The following is an 18,058-nucleotide window of genomic DNA, read 5'->3' on the forward strand; positions in this document are numbered from 1 at the left end:
CCTGCTGTACTTATAGGGTGCTGACATCATCAGTGTTTAGAAAGGGGAATGTGCATCCTGTAGTGTGTTCTCCTAGTTGTCAAAAGGGACATTTCTCTCACACAGAATTGCACCACACTAACCCCCCTCACCCAAACTGAGCATTAGTAGGATTTAAACCCCTACCTAACTATGTTATGACACTCAAGATGGACACGTTAGCAGAGCGTGCTATTCACATTATTGGGAGGCTTTCCTTCTCCTGCTGTACTTATAGGGTGCTGACATCATCAGTGTTTAGAAAGGGGAATGTGCATCCTGTAGTGTGTTCTCCTAGTTGCCAAAAGGGACATTTCTCTCTCACAGAATTGCACACACACTAACCCCCCTCACCCAAAAACACACACACACTGAGCATTTGCAGGATTCAAACCCCTACCTGACTATGTTATGACACGCGAGACAGACACATTAGCAGAGCGTGCTATTTGCATTACTGGGAGGTTTTCTTTCTCCTGCTGTACTTATAGGGTGCTGACATCATCAGTGTGTAGAAAGGGGAATGTGCATCCTGTAGTGTGTTTTCCTAGTTGCCAAAAGGGGCATTTCTTTCACACACACCAACCCCGCTCACCCACACACACTGAGCATTTGCAGGATTCAAACACCTACCTAACTATATTATGACACTTGAGGGAGACGCATTAGCAGAGCACACTATCCGAATTAGTGGGCATCTGTTCTGCACCTGCAGTATTTATAAGGTGCTGACATCATTATTTATACAGAGGTATGTACATCTATTACTACCTGTCAGGTGGGGGATAGCATATATATGCATTTGCAGCCACCTACTTCAGGGTCAGATATGCACATCAGCACTGGCAGGTTATGTTTTATACCATGCTTCGTGACCACAGGACCTGTAACACACAACACAACCAGTTCAGACCACCCCTCCCACATCCAGGACACACACTTTGCTTCCCTGGGAACAATGCCAAAATATGAAGGTGTTCACATACAACATTCCAGTTGTTAATGTCAGGTACAGGTATATTGTGTGTGGGAACTACTCAGGCCTCTACAACATTACCCTACAGCCACTACAATTTGTGAGTCCATGTGCTATGGCAGGACCACTCACCACAGCCACAAGGGGGAATACATATTGCACCTGACCATCTGCAACATGGGTACTCACTGTTCCACACCAGAGGTAGACCACCATTGTTGATATCTGACCATACCCACCTTTCCCTGGACATCCATATCCCATCCCCACCCCAGGGCAAGGTTGTCACTGCAAACAAAGTGTATTTATCAAAAGCAGACTTTGCACTTGTGAAGACTGGGGTAGAAGACTTCAAAGGACCCATGCTGGGGAGTATACAGGCCACTCTGCATAATCCTTGACAATTGCATTCTATGAGCATGTGGAAGGTTTGCATTGATCATGCTATCCCAAATATACCCATGACTCCTCCACAACAGGACACCTGTCAGGTGTACACCAGCCATATATGAGCTGTCCAACAGACGGAGTGAGCTAATACATTGCAGAGCAGTAGCCCACAGAGGGAGGACATCTCTGAACAGTACTGGCATGACACTTCAATCCCTCATAATCATCACGACAAAGTGTTGACAGTGAAATTGTCCAGACACTGCAGATAAGGCTCCCGTCAGTCTGTTATTGATACCCACTTACTGTTAGAGGTCCTTACCAACCCTCTTCCAGCACACACCAACAACATGGATGTGGCATAGCAAATTCAACCCCTGGGATCTCCACTGTGTCCCTGCTTGATGGAGGCACAGCACACTAGCCTCAAACGGTGCCTTATGTGACCTACTTTACAATGGCACAGTAGCCTACTGTATTGGGGAGGCAGACACCAAGCACACTCTGGCTAAGCTTTAATTCCCTAGGGCAAACAGCCTAGTATTGACCTCTACACCCATATGTTTAATTGTCAGATGCACAATATTTGTTGCTGATAGACTGTTTGCAGGTCTTTATTGCCATAGCATTCCCTGTTTCTATGAACAACTTGTGTATCTGTAGAAGATGTTTGAATATGAGAGGGATCTACTATATCACTTATGTCTCTGTAGTCATTTAACTGTGTGCACTGGGCAGATTGCTGTAATGTGGTTGGTTCCTGGAATAACACATACAAATACCAGATATGTGTGGCCAACTGCTAAACTGAGATATGGCCTAAGTGTGTGAGCATGCCCAGTTCAGGCTTTCCATGGCATGTTGTCTGACATATGTCTCATTTATCAAAGTGTGCGAGCATGCCCAGTGTGAGCTTTCCATATGATTAACTCTGCAGTCCACCACATTTGTGGATGATTGTGAACTTCAACAATATCTCATGTTTATGGTTGTGTGTTGGGTGTCATGTTGTGTACTTACTGGCCAACTGCTTTGTGTTTGAACACAACAGGAATTATACTGTGCCTGCAGGGTTTGCATGGGATACTTTGCATACAGTTGTCAACATCCTTTCATACTGACCTAACACTGTAGTACCATATAGTGTACTGGTTCAGTACTTTCACTGTGGTGGACAGTATCCTGGGCTTTAGTCCTATCACTGCTTTAAATTTTCATAGTGAGCACAACAGACTGGTTAGGGGCCAGTTGTGCACATATGACCATGTTGCATTATGTTCAGATATGGACTACTTAAACCAGGCTTGTCCAACATTGGTAGTGTATTCCACAACATAGGTGGACATTGGCAAACACTAGCGATGTGCCCTAGGCCATTTCTAATGCTAGTCAGAGAGTGTGTTTGTCCTTCGACACACATTGTAACTGGAGTTTGCCATGACATATGTCATGGTTAGTATACTGTGCCTCCGTCTACCTGTGACATAACAGTGATACCCAGGGTAAACCTACCATCTCCCATCCACTCATCAAGATTCCTCTTGAGGAGAGTTGATGAGTCACTCTCTGGCTAACCTGTACTGGGAGTTTACTCAAGAGTGGGGGTGGCTTCTGTGTTATGGATCATTCAGTACAGCTTGTCCTATGTATGTCAGTGCTGGGGTTCAGGTCTCTCATGTGCATAGCTCACTGCCATTCAGATTGTACAAGGTGCAGCATGTTCATTGATTCCAGCTTGGACATGGCTTTATACATCAGGCACAGCTTGCCTCTGGGCGGGCAGTATGGCAGTGTGTGGAGCTGCAGTTTATTTAATTAGGCAACACATGGCATCTGTTCAAGCTCTTTGATACTCCTGGTGAGGTACTTTTGGGGTCTTTCCAGTTGATGGAGGTGTCTGCTGAGGTACATCCCACAGGGGCCATTGTAGTCAATTGTGACACTGATGAAGGATGACTGCAGAGCCACAATGACCTCCCCTGCTCTAGATCTGACTCTGACTACCTTCATGATTAGGTGGGTATATGGTGTGTTTCTGTAACCACTACAGCCACATGCTTGTCCAATGCAAGATATCTATCAACTTGTGTCCCCAGGTCTCTTATTACATCTTAAGTACTTAATGGGTTAACACCTATGTGGTAATTGGTGGGCACTTACTGTATATCCACAGGGGTTGACTATACACTTTTCTGCAATTAGCTTGCTGACATGGCTATGGCACCAGTTGTCTGTTTCTATGTGGCCCTTTTGTGGGATGCTTGTGTCAGCTGGAGGGTCAGATATGGTGGCCAGTTTGTAGTCTTCTGCAAACTTGTTCAGACACAGTCCTTCCATGTTGGCCTGTACCTATGGGACATATATACCAAACAAGGGAGGTCCCAGGACTGAGCCTTGTGGGATGCCAGTTGTATCTGGTTTGTAGTCTGACATGGCTGCAGCATTTCTGACCATGTCAGTTCTGTCCTTGTTCTGGTTTGCAACCCCTCTACTGACATAGGGATTTATATTTAAGCTGGTGAGCTTATCTATAATGAACATGTGGGGTATTGTATGGAAGCCTTTTGCAAGGTCCAGCTAGGCTGTGTGGACCACATTCCCCTCATCAATTACCTTAATGACTGTTTCAAATGAGTCAAACATGTTTAAGGGGCAGGATCTGCACTTAAGAAAGCCACACTGGGTAAGGTCCAGTGTCAGTAGGTCCCCAATATCTTTATGTCTGAGGTACATGCTGATCCTTTCCATAGCTTTGCAGACCAAGCTTGTCAGGATTGTGGGGTGGTAGTTTGCAGTATCCATTCAGGCAACACCTTTGTGGAGAAGGACCACTGTTGTTGTACGCTGCTCTTTGGGTACATATCCTGTGGTAAGGCCGATATTGAGCAGTAGTGTTATTTGGCATTCCATTCTTCTTGGAGTCCATGTTGGACTCAGCCCAGGGCACCATCTCATATCATTGATGCTGTGTGTTTTGCTTTGTAGATGCTGGCTGTTACCTCAGCATCTGCAATGTCAGTGGGCCAGCACTCTGCTGGGATAGATATTTGGCATTTTGGGGGGGGGGGGTTGCACTGCACCTGTCAGGTTGGATGTTGGCAATATGTGTGTGTGTGTTTGGTATGTTGTTTGTAATATTTGAGTGATTCAGAGCATATCTGTGAATTCCCAACAAGGTTCCTGCCATCAGTTAAGAAAGCCTTGTGATTATCCTTAGTGTCCTGTGCAATTTGTATCTTCATATGTTCATAGGTTCATACTAGGCTATCCGCCCTAGGGCATTTATAAGCCCAGCCAGAGTGTGTGTGGCTTTCACCACCCCTTGCTATGTGAATATTATGGCCATTTAGGATTTACTTCATTGTGCCTCTGTCTGGACGTGACACAGTGAAGACCCCCAGTGTATATCTACGATCACCATCCACTTGGCAAGATTCCTGTTGAAGAGTCAGTGAGGGGCTCTGCCTAACATGGAGTGGGATTCTGTTCCAGGGTGTAGGGAGCCTCTGGGTTATGTATCTGTCCCTCCAGCACATCTTATTTCATTATGTGTTGAGGTTGACATCTCTCACTCTCACAACTCCGATGGATTTGGGTTTTCTGGGGTGGAGCATGTCCATTAATCCTGTGTTGGACATGGCCTTGTACAACAGGCATACAACACCTCTGCGTAGGCAGTATGTGACTGCATACAGCTGGGGTTTCTACAGCCAGGCAGCATATAATATATATTTGAGACCCTTTATCCTCTTGGTGAGGTACCTTTGAGGTCTTTCTAACTGCTGCAGGTGTCGGGTAAGGTACATCCCAAATGAGGCATTGTATTAAATTATCGGCCTGATAAGAGAACAGTATAGGGGCACAATGACCTCTGTTGACGTAGATGTGAATCCTTTCATGATAAGGTGGCCAATATAGACGGTCTTCCTAGCCACGTTGGCAATGTGAGTGTCACATGACAGGTTACTGTCCACTTGTGTCCCTAGGTCCCTGATTACTCCTTCCATACATAATGGATTATCACCTATGTGGTAATTTGTGAGTACCTTGTTTGGTATTTGGTGAGACATTCATACTGTTCAGTGTCTTCAGGACGGCTGAGTGGGATTCCTGTGTGTGAGAGTGTGGTCTGTAGCATGCTACTGACTGTACAGCAGTTTTGCCTATGGTTAGTTGCACATGGGTGGTCTCCGATGCTTCGTGCATTGTCAGTTACCTGGACGTGTGGGTATGTGTGCTGAATATGGATACTACCCCTCCTTTTATGTTTTGGTCCAGGTTTTGGGGCCATAACGCATGATATGAGGTATAACCTGGTAGTGCTGGTGTGCTGTCGGGAGCCTTGCTGCAGGTTTCTGTCACTGCATGGACACCGATGTTCTCCATACTGGGGAGGGCCTCGGGAGCATGCATGTTGAGGTTTACACGTCTGGCATTGGGCAGCATTACCCTTATGTTTCTTTCCACTTATGTTTTCTAGGGAGGGGGGTTAGTCTTTTCAGCCTTGCCTACAAAAGGCTCCATGGAGGTGGCAAGAGCCTTAGCCAATATCCAGATGCCCAGGGGTAACAGGTGCAAGCCATCCCTGGCACAGCAGCGTGGCTTGTCAAGCATGACATCCCAAGCAGACAGACATTGGATCCCCTTGGAATGACAACAGTAATTGTGCCACTTGTTAAAGCTGATCATTCTGTGTTTGTACTGTGGCATCATTCTTGGTGAGGGTAGGATGCTGCACAAGGTCAGTGTTATACTGGCCTAGAGTACATAATCGGAGAGCTCATCTATGTCTCTTTTCATGTAGTCCGGGGAGGTACATCTCAGGTCATTCACGCCAGCATGGACAATGACTGCATCATATTTCTACTTGCTTTGGGGTGACCTGCATACTTGTATTATGTGGAGTATTGTAGCAGCCTACAGGCAGCTTACTGTACCCTTTCCCTTGTTCAGTCTGGTGAGCGGGACAGCAGTGTGTCTGACTATGGAGTCACCTATTACAACTGTATCAGGCATGTTGTTTCTCCTTCTGGCCTGTGACTGTTTGGCACACCAGCTTTGTGTACTATGTGTTGCATGTGCTATGTTTGGAGGTAGTGGTTGCTTGGGTGTCTGCTTTGGAGGCCCCTGATGATGTGGTATGTTTGTAATTAGAGCCTCCGGGAATGTTTTTCTGTGTTTATGTCTTTGGTTTGCAGTTGTGATAGGTCTATGTGAGACTGGGTTTGTGGTGTGTGTGGTTACCTTCTCCTCCTGACTAGTTTTGACAGTACTGAGTTGAGAGAGCTCAGCCTCCGGTTTGGATAAATGGTTGCATCTCTCACATATATTTGTATTTCTTGGGGGGAGGTGAGGGTTGTCTGTGTACATGGGGCAGGTGTAACATTGCCTCAAGATTCACAGATTCAACTTGTTGTAGCTGGCCTTAGTGGATTGTATGAGTGGACATATTTTATTGCCATACTACTGATCAGAGATTACTTCCCTTTTTAGGTTTGCTCTATCATGTAGTAGCTTCCTCATTCTCTTGCATGGTTTGGTAATGGCTGGGGTCCACCATGCCAGATGCCTGCGTGTATGGCATTGTGTCTTGGTTTTATTTGGGATTGCATAATCCATGCATTCCTGCCAGTGTTCATGGAATGCCTGTATAACAGGTTCTGAGGTGTGGCCCATATTTTGCACCAGCACAGGGCCTTTAATGGATTCCACATCAGTTTGCAGGAGTGCAACATTTGCTTTACACATGTTTTTCACTGTGGTTTTCTGGCCAGGGACTGTGGTCAGGATGTGTATACCCGGTGTGATTACTCTATGGTCTGATCTTACCAGTGAGGGATACACTTCTCATCTTGCCATCCAGTACCCATGTTGCTGATTATCACATCCAGTATGCTTACCCCTCTTGTGGGAGTGGTATGTTGTTTCTGGGCATTTTGGTTTATGGATTCTAGGAACTTTTGTCCTAGGGTGTTGGAGCTAGAATAATGCTCCCAGTCTATATTTGGGTATTTTCAGTCACCCAATATAATGTCGTTTGGAGGGCTTGATATATTCATGTATTCCAACATAGGCCAAGTGCAGTTCCTGGTGTTAGGACGGTAGTCTGTAGCAGGCTATAAACTGGGAGGCAGTTTTATCCACTGCTACTTGACCATGGCTAGTCCATGCTGCTTCTTGTTGTGGTACCAACATGGGGGTGTGGTTATCCTTGACAATTATTGCTAGTCACCCACCTTTTGTAGCTTGTTCCATGTTTTGAGGCTGTACAGCACAGTATGAGGTGTAACCTGGTAGTGTTAGGGTGCTGTTGTGAGCCTTGACCCAGTTTTCTGTTACAGGACAGATATCAACATTCTCCATACTGTGGGAGGTTAGACTGCATGCATCTTGCTGTTTAGACTTCTGGCATTGGGTAGCATTACATCTAGGTTCTTAACCCTTGTGATACCTATGGAGGTGGGTTTGTGTTTTGAGCCTTACCTATTCAAGGCACGCTGTGGGTAACAACAGCCTTTGCCAGTATCCATAAGGCCAGGACTGATAGGTGTATGCCACCCCTAGCAGGTGGAGCATCATGTCATGCTCAGCATGTCATACCAGGCTGGCACACATTGGATCCCCTTTGACTAACAGCAATACTTCAGCCAATTATTGCAATTGATCATCTCATCTTCATATTGTGGCATCATGCTTGGTGAGGGTAGGATGTTATTCAGGGTCATCAAGTTTGCATATACTACATGGTGTTACATTGCTTAACACATGGCAATCATGCCTCAGATGGTGCTGCAGGGCTGCCTCGGTCGGATGCACATACTACACTCCCTGTACATGTTTGAGAGCAGGTTATGTCATTTTAGGCATCCATGTTATTATATGAGTGAGTCAGAGAGGGGTATCATTCCCAGGGTTCCTACTGAGCCAGTGTATGTGCTATGCATTGCCTCTTTGCCAAGGCCAGGGCATACTGGGCACACCTCCTTCTGCCTACTGGGGCAGGCTCAGGTTCTTCCTCCTCCGAGTCACGCTCTGCCTGTGATGGCCTTGGCAATGGTGGGGGGCTGTTTGGCCCGGCTCTATGCTGGTCCTGCTGCAGCTGTTTTCGCAAGATCATATTATGTAGCATAGCACATACCATGACAATTTGGGTACATGTAGTTGGTGAGTACTGCAAGGCTCCACCAGATGTGTCCAGACACTGGAACCATGACTTGAGCAGCCCAAACACACGCTCTATTACATTACGTGTTTGTGCGTGTGCCTCATTATGGCGTTCCTGTTCAGGTGTGTGTGCATTTCTGATGGGTGTCATCAGCCACGGCTCCAGTGCATAACCTGCATCCCCCACTAGGTGTCCATGTGGGATGTCCCCATTGGCAAATGTCTGGTACAGCTGCGTCAAATGCCAGATATGGAAATCATGGTAGCTCCCAGGGCAGCCAGCACACACATTCATTATTATGCCCTGGGCATCACACATGACCTGGCAGTTGATGGAGGGGAAGCCCTTGCGGTTTATGTAGGCCCTACCCTGCTCACCGACTGGTGCTTTGATGTGTATGTGCGTGCAGTCTGTTGCACCCACTACCTCAGGGTATTCCGCTATTTGCTGGAAGAGACGCATACTGCTGGCCAATACCACACGGGCACTGGGGAAATATACATGATCACCGACATGTGCTGACCTGGCATCCAGGAACTGATGCAGTACCCTGGAGGCTGATGCCTGTGATATCCCCATCATATCACCAGTTGGTCTCTGGAAGGTACCTGTTGCTAGTATTCTTAGGCCAACACATACCTTGGTTTCCACTGGGATGGGTTCCCCTCCGTTGGTTCTGTGTGTGAGGCGTGGCCTGCATAGCTCGACAATTTGCTGCAGGAGATCTCTGTCTACTCTATAGCGCTCCACTATCTCCAGCTCATGTAACCCATGGTAGGTGACCCTGGGCCTGTACACTCTTCTCCGACTCTTCACTGTGGGTTGTCTGGCACCATTTGCATTGTCACCATCATCAGCAAGTCGCCTATGTCTCCTTATGACAGCTATGGCAGCCCCTAGCATTTCTGCTCTGAGTTAAGCTTTTTCAGTTTTCACTTCTAATAGCTTACTCCTGTCTTGCAGTGTCTCTTGAGAGAAACATCCTGCACTGCTGTTTGCAGAGTTTTAAGTGCTGTGCTGGGCTACTGTTCTGCCATGTGTAATTGCCTGCTTCTAATTGTTTTCACCTGCTAGCTCCAGCAGTATTCCCTGCTAGCTTCCTACTAATTCTGTTGCTTCCTTCTTCCTTTCTGTTTCCTCAGGGGGGAGCAACGCGCATACCAGCGGAAACACGCTCACAATGGCTTACACGTGCGCACACATGCTTACACAGTTTAGAATCTACTTATTCGGGTTAAAACACACGCACACCATGGCAAACAGTCTTACAAGTCTGATAACAGGCTCCCACATGCTCAGTCTGCCTTACACGCGCTCACACTGCCCTACACGCGCCTCATGGCATGCACACGTGCGCATGCACGCCCAGCAAGAAACTTTGGTGTTGGCAACAGTGTACACCTTCCATTTCTTGACTTTCCCATGCTTATCTTGTGGCACTCCTCTTTCCATGATATGTGTCTGACATCTGTCATGTAACACAGACCTCCAATGAACTGCATTTCTTTCTGCCATTCCCCCCTGTGATGTCACCTATCTCCTACTCTGTTCCTCCCCCTTATGTAACTCTTACACTTCTCAGAATGTGCTCATTTGCTATGTGACAGTGGGATTCAGTATCCTAACACTCATTTACATCAGATTGCCTACTAATGCTTAGTTACATGTCTTAGACTCAGCTTCCCCCCTTAGCAACCACTATACGGTGGCCATGTTGTTTTTGGTCTGCTGGTCCCTGCATTGTAAATCCATATATTGCATAAAACCCACATTTGTGGGCTTATAAACTTCATTTTTATGTTTTATATAGCGCAGCCCGTTTGCGCAGGGCTGAGCTGCGTTTAAACATCGCCGAAAAAAAAATATTTATTTCTCATATTTGCATCGGGGTACCTTGCCAATGGCCACATATTTGGCCATTGGCATGCTGCCTGACACATATGCACCCTTTATTTGGAGCTGACATGGCTCCATTGTGTTATTTGCAGAAACATACTCAGTTGTCAACTGAGTACATTTCTGCAGCTAACACGACTCTTACATGGGCTGGTTTGAGCTTCGTGGATCGCTAATCTACCTCATTTGCATGCCTTTCAGCTGCAAGTGAGGTGATTAGCATATCCACGCCCAGTCCGTGTAAGAGGCATTTTAGCTGGTCTCTTACACGGAATTTCAGGCTGTTCCTGGATCGCGAGGGCTGCATGGAGTCTTACACTACTCTTAGACTCTGTGCAAGCCTTAGTGTATCCTGCCCTAAGTCTTTATCTGAAGATGATAGGAATTTTACTATGACAGATCTAGGTTGTTTCCTGTTGGTACAGTTTCCTGATGTGAGAAACTGGTGTACTCTCTCTATACTGAAAGATAAAGCCTCTGGTAAATCTAGAAATTTTGGCAGCCATGAGTTAAGGAAATTTGACATATTGTTTCTTTCTATATTTTCCTGAAGGCCACAAATCCTAATATTATTCCGGCATGATCTATTCTCTAGATCATCCAGTTTATGTTGTAATGAAGTATTTTGTTTAAGCAAAAATTCTATGTTGTTTTCATTTTCTAGCAATCTTCCATCAAAGTCTATTAATGATTCCTCAATATTAGTAATTTGAATTTTTTGCTGTTTTAGATCCTCATGAAGCATATCCATCTGCTTGGTAGCTTTTTCTTTAAAGTTGTTTATTTTACAGTCAACTATATCAACCTTAGTTGTGAGACCTTAAATAGTTGTTATTAAAGTCTGTAGTTCCTTTAGTATACTGGAATCCTGGTTGTTTGCCTTAGTATAACTCATGTTAAAAATCTCCCAGAAGTAAAGTATTTGTTTAGATGAAGATTTTGCCTGGAAATTATAACCAATTTTGATTTATAAGTAGATATTCCTGAAGAGAATGTTGAATACTATCAAATTCTGCAAAAATAAATCCACTTTTTCTTGATATGAAACAAATTTCCAGTGAAGATATATTTTCCTTAGTGGAGCTTGTAAAATCTGCTGCTACACTATGACCATGCTAGCCACACCCCTCAATCTGCATAAATCTTGAGTGTACATTAGAATGCTTTGTAAGGTTAACCAGTCCTGTGCTGGAATATTGTAAGCAGTTTTTATCATATGTATATATAAAACATTTAATTTATTTACACATTGAAACCAGCATAAGAATCCATTTTGTTCCCTGGAGGTTATTGTTTCCCTATATATTTTGTGAGGAAAGTTCTTAGTGATGGTAAATGGGGTTAAAAGGTCAAACCAAAGTTTTAGATATATGTTTGCATTGATAAGTTTTCTAAAGGAATTGATGTAATGATTAATCAGTTTTGTTTGAAAAGGTTTTGTTATATTATATTGTACACTTATGCATAGTATGTACCAGAGTTTGTTTGATTTGTCTACTATTAAACATTTTTAAACAGATTAAATTCATATGTTAATATAGCCATTGTTAATTCTTTCCAGTTGGCAAAATAGTTTGTGTTTATCCATATACTGTAGTTTTAAGCACATATGCTTTTATATATGTTTCTATTTCTGGGAAGTTCAATCCTCCTTGTTTCCAGGGTCTAATGTGATGAGTTAGAGCAACTCTATTCTTTTTGGGATATCATAAAAATTTTATTAAACATGAGTTTATTTCTTTAAGAATGCATCTTTCAGGAATTAACTGTATTGCTAATGCTACATATAGTATTTTTGGCAATAAGACCATTTTTATTAATTGCAGTCTGTCTTCAAAAGTAAATATAATTTTGTTCCACTTTTCTATATTTTTTATTGTTTCAATAAAGATTTTATAATTTATTAATATTGTTTCGTTTATATTTTTGCATAACAGTATTCCTAAATAATTTAGCATAAATTCTTGTTTTCCTATGATGGATTTATCTGTAACCTGTAGTTTTTTCTTATTTAAAAATAGAAATTTTGATTTTGATCTATTTAAGTGTAGACTTGAAATCGTATAAAATGTCTCCATTGCTTCTTCTAGCTCTCCTAATGACTCTCTGGAGTTTGATAGGGTTAATAAAATATCAGCAGCAAAAAGCATTATTTTAGATATGTACTGGTGATAGACTTCTTTTCCTTTTATTCTTGGATTATTGCATATTATTTCTGCAAGTATTTATATCACCAAAGCAAATAAAATAGGAGAAAGGGGCCATCCTTGTTTAGTACCTTTTGTTATATGGATAGATTCTGAGGTGAAAGGACCTAATTTAATGTAGGCTAAGTTATTAATATATATGTTTTTTAGTAATAAGATGAAGGAAAGAGGAAATTCAAATAATGCTAAAGTTTTAAATAGATATTCCCAGTTGAGGGAATCAAAGGCTTTTTCTATGTCTATTCCAATTACAAGTGTTTTTTTATCTTCTTTATTCACATAATCTATAAGAGTAAATATCCTTTTAATATTATCATGTGTGTGCCTGTTATATAAAAATCCAGTTTGATCATTATTGTCTTTGAAAGTGGGATTTTCATTCTGTTAGCTAATATTGACATGAATATTTTGTAATCATTATTCAGTAATTATATAGATCTGTATGAGGTGCAAATGTCTGATAGTTTATTATCTTTTAGAATTGGTGTTATGAGAGAATATTTCCATGAGGGTGGTATTTTTGCTTCTGACTGGACTTCTAGCAAAGTTTTATGAAAAAGGGAGATTACTGTTGAAGGGAAGAGTTTGTAAATTTCCGTAATTATACCATCTATCCCTGGAGCTTTGTTAGATTTACTTTCTTTTATCTTGTCAACAATGTCTTTGTAGGATATAGGTTTTTGTAGGTTTAGTTTTATGTTTTCTGGATTTTTTTATATTGATAAGGTTTGTATCTAAGTTTATTTGGTTGGTATCTAAATCTTTTTCTTTTTCTTTTTTGAAGTGTTCCATATAATGGAACCGAAATGCTTCAAAAATGTCTCCTATATCTGATACTTTGTTCCCTTTCTTTTCATGATATATACTACTAATGTTATTTGCTTTAGATTGTATTTTAATTTTTGTAGATAAGTTATGTAGATATCTGGGGGAGGTGGATAATGAGTTTATTTTAAAATTTTCCAAGGCTAGACAAGTTTTGTGTGTTAGAATTTCATTATATATTTTTTATTTAATTCCTCTATTTCTTTTTTGACTTCTGGACAATTCTGATTTGTTTAGATTTTGCTGTTAAGAATCTGGTTTGCAAGTCTAATGATTCAGATTCCCACTTTCTAACTTTGTTTTTGTACCAGCTAAGGGTCTTACCAAATAAATCCACTTTTAATGATTCCCAAACTGTGACTCTACTGATTTCTGTTGCATTATTAATTTCAAGAAATAATTGTAGTTCTGGCAACATCTGGGGTCTGAATTCTTTAATTTTTGTGATATATGATGGAATTCTAGTTGAGAGGATTAAAGGTTTAAACTCTATTTGGAGCTTCATTATCAGAGAGTCATGATCTGAGAAGGGGCATGGAACTATTGAGAAGTTGAGGATTTTTGTTTGTAAATCTTGAACTGTGATTAATTTGTCTATTCTGGTTTGTGTTCCAAATCTATGGTCTTTGTGGGAAAATAATAAGGATTTATCATTTACTTTAAAAGTGTTAATTAAATGAATGAATCAATCCATTTTTAAGGATGTTGAAATAGTTGCTATGCGAAAAGACTTCTTGTTGGTTTCAGAAGCTTCTAAGGTACAATTAAAGTCTCCTCCCAGTATAAGATTTCCTTTATAATTGTTGGAAATAAAATCTAGGTGTTTTTAACCATTCCTGCTCCAATTCCTGGAAAGCAATATAGATTAGCTAAGGTCCATGTTCTGTTATTAAATTTAATTATAACAAATGCTAGTAGACCTTCTTTGTTTTCATATTTATAAACAACTTTTGGAATGATTATGTTTTTCTTCCAGATAATTGATACTCCTTTTGTATTTGTTCAATAGGAGGATTGCGCTAAGACTGTATAGTCCTTAGGATTCCAAATAAAGCTATCATTAGTCTTAAAATGTGTTTCCTGGAGAAATACTACTTGTGCTTTATTTAGATTTAAATACTTTAGTAAGTTTGATCTTTTATTTGCATTATTTAAGGCATTAGTATTTAATGATAAGAATGTTAAATCCATTTCAAGTTATTGTTGGAATAAACTTTTTGCTTCTTTTTTATTTTGATTATAGTAGTTATACCATATTCTCTGATAACATTGGATGTTATTTTTATGTGTGTAAACTTGGGAGTGTAATTTAATGTTCTTTCTTCTTTAAATATAAGTAGGGTAAAATTCTGGTCAGGCTTTAAAAAAATACTTCTATAAAACATTAATTCTAAAGTACCAAATACAAGTAAATATGAATTTCCCATTAAACATGGAATGAAAGTAATTCCTAATCCAATAGATAAAGATAGATCTATTAGATTATCACTCATACATTTAACCAACAATATCAACTGAGCTCCATATGTTAAATTATTATATGGAGAATTTTCTTAAAAGAGATATGAAATTCTATATTATTCTATTATTGTTCTATAGTATTTTATATATCATAATGGAATGCTAGTAGTGTGAACAATTATTATGTTGACTTAGAAAATATCCAATATTTAGTTACCCTTAAGAGATCCCAAACATGTCAGTTATGTAATTTTGGATAAATTAAATGCAACAGAGGAGCATACACTCAATAAGCCAACAACAAATAAATTATTACTAAAATAATTTGACTAAAAGGACTCTACAGGAGACAATAAGTGATTACCAATGAAATATGAATTTACTGTAGGTGTACTGTCTTCCTTTACTTTCCCACTCTTCAGATCACCAACCTCAACTTACACTTATGAAACGACATGGCTTATCAGTGGTATCCTGACTCAGAGTAGAGGCGCCCTACATTCTAGTGTACAGTGCTTTTACATATTTAGAGATTTACAAAGCAGTGTCTAAGAATGAACTATGATCACCCTGACAGTTCCCATACTGCATAGGGCACCTCCTGCTTCCAGAATGGGTAATCACATCAGGTCTAGAATTAATGTGAAGATACCTGTATGGTATTCAAGACTTACCTTAGGTAACTATTGATCAAATAGTATTTAAAGCATCTTAGAGAGTTCTCAGGGCAGTTAGAATACTCTTAAGCCTCTCCTCCCTTGACCAAAAACAGAGATTTCCCTTCGCTTTCTTTCCCTTGTTTTAAATCAGTACCAATAAAAGAAATTCAGCAAACACAGGTAAACAGAAATAACATTCAGTAGTCCGTCTTGTACATGACTCGCAATCCATTAAACAAGTCAGGGACTAATATCACTTTAGTAAACATTATAAAGACAAATTAGAAATAATTTCATAGCTCTTTAAGTTTTCTGATAAAGCAAAAAGTTAACAATTAGCTATTTTAACTAAAAGTATAAAGCATTTCAATTTTTCCTTACATGTATACATTTCTACTTATATTGTAGTGTCAGTAGCTGTCTTTGAAATCTGTACAATACTTCACTTCACTTCAAATCACTTTTTCAATTCAGGTTTTGTTTTGTCAAAACTGCAACAATATTTCAAGGCCACAATTAATATTTAGACTGATGTTTCAAATAAATAACTTATCAGTTGCCAATTGAGTTAGTTTAGAATGTATGGTTAGTGCAAATATAACATGTTGCAAAAATAATATGTATTTTTTGTGTGCTCTAGAGACTGTCATATGCAAGTGACATATATAATGTAGCATATATAGAGCAGATAGCTTATGGATTTAGGTTGTTAAAGTAAATTATGCTTATTAATCAGGCAGTTTCATTTAAATACACAAGTAATTTGGGGACATTTCAGTTGAGTTTCCAGGAATGTGTAGTCCAGTGTAAATAATTGAGTCGACTTTTATTCATAAACATATGCCACAATTCATTAAACTAAGCAGAGTCTAACATCTGTCTAATAATCATTATAAAGACAAAGAATAGTCATTTCCTAGCTCTTCAAACTTTCTGATATTGCAAAATGTTGACAGTAAGCTATTTTAACTGGAAGACTAAAACATTCCAATACTTCCTTGTGAATATATATTTTTACTTTTACTGTAATGTCAAGAACTGTCTGAAATCTATGCATTACTTCACTTCTTTCAAGTCATTCATTTTACAGTTCAGATTATATTTTGTCAAAATGTCAATAGCATTTCAAGGGCACATTTAATATTTAAACTATTTTAAATGAATAGTTATCAGTTACCAAGTGAGTTTGTACAGAGTGTGAGGTAACTGCAAAGATAACATGTTGCAAAAAGTAATATGTACCTTTTCATGTGCTCTAGAGACTGACAATTTCAAGTAACAAATAAAATGTAACCTTTACAGTGCAGACAGCTTGTGAAATCAGCATGTTAAAGTGAGTAATACTTTTTAATCAAGCAGCAACATTTCAGTGCACATGTAGTTTGGGAACATTTCAGTTGTGTTTCCAGGAATATGTAATCCTGTGAGGATAAATCATAAAATATTTACAAATAATCCTATTATGTATTTATTTTACCTTGTTTGGGTTGTTTTTCAATTTAATAACTAAACAACATTACTTTTTCTTATTATTTGTTATCTGTGAGGCTAAATGCACTTTGCAGATTCACAGTGTCCTTAGAAACTGCTGCAGTTGTTTACTGTTGCTAATGCAATGCAAATAGAATGTGAAGAAAGCTTCACTTCTCTTACCCAACAGTACATTTTCCCTCCTTTTTTTATGTATTTGTTAATACTAAAAAGTAAATAATTCAAAGGACATATGTACATGAATGGAACATTTCAAAGTTAATCACGAACATGTCCCCAGTCCCAATAAGCATAACAGTGACTATCATTAATCTAATAAATATTGTTATAACAATTAATTAAGTTCACTATTCCAATTAGTCTACCTTAAAACTAGATTATTTATTAGGTACTTATGTGTTATTGCAACCACATTCCTAACACAAGTAGCATCTGTTTTCCCAGCCCTTCTCTTGCTGAAAAATGTGCATATGTAAGTACCCTGATATATCATACAACATAACCTGATTTAAATTAAGTGGTTGTGGGACTCCTGTCTCTAAAAGAGCAACAGCTTCTGTTAAATGAAGTTTGGGCTTCATTTGCAACCTGTTCAGTGCTTTATCCAAAGCTCTGACATTGTGCACAGCCTTACGAATGAAACTTTCTACAATTATCCATTGACATACAGATTGCTTTACAAATGTAGAACGCCATGTCTGTGTGCACATATTTATTTCAATGTAAATGTTATTAACTTTCGATACATATGCCATCAGTCTCTGTTGCCGCCATCTCAGATGGATTATCCTCTCGAATATGACACTCTTCTGTTTATTTGCAGATACTGAACTAAGATACTTATATCTGAATGATGAATGCTTTATCAAATGTCATTTTAGGAGGTCTTGATCTCAGTCATTTATCCGCGTATGTGTTTTAATTTTAATGCTGTTCAGATAAACTCTATGCAGTTGGCTGACTGTAATAC

The sequence above is a fragment of the Protopterus annectens genome, chromosome 4.part0 (genome assembly GCF_019279795.1).
Source record: "Protopterus annectens isolate FY-2018-M chromosome 4.part0, PAN1.0, whole genome shotgun sequence".
NCBI classification, from domain to species: Eukaryota; Metazoa; Chordata; order Ceratodontiformes; family Protopteridae; genus Protopterus; species Protopterus annectens.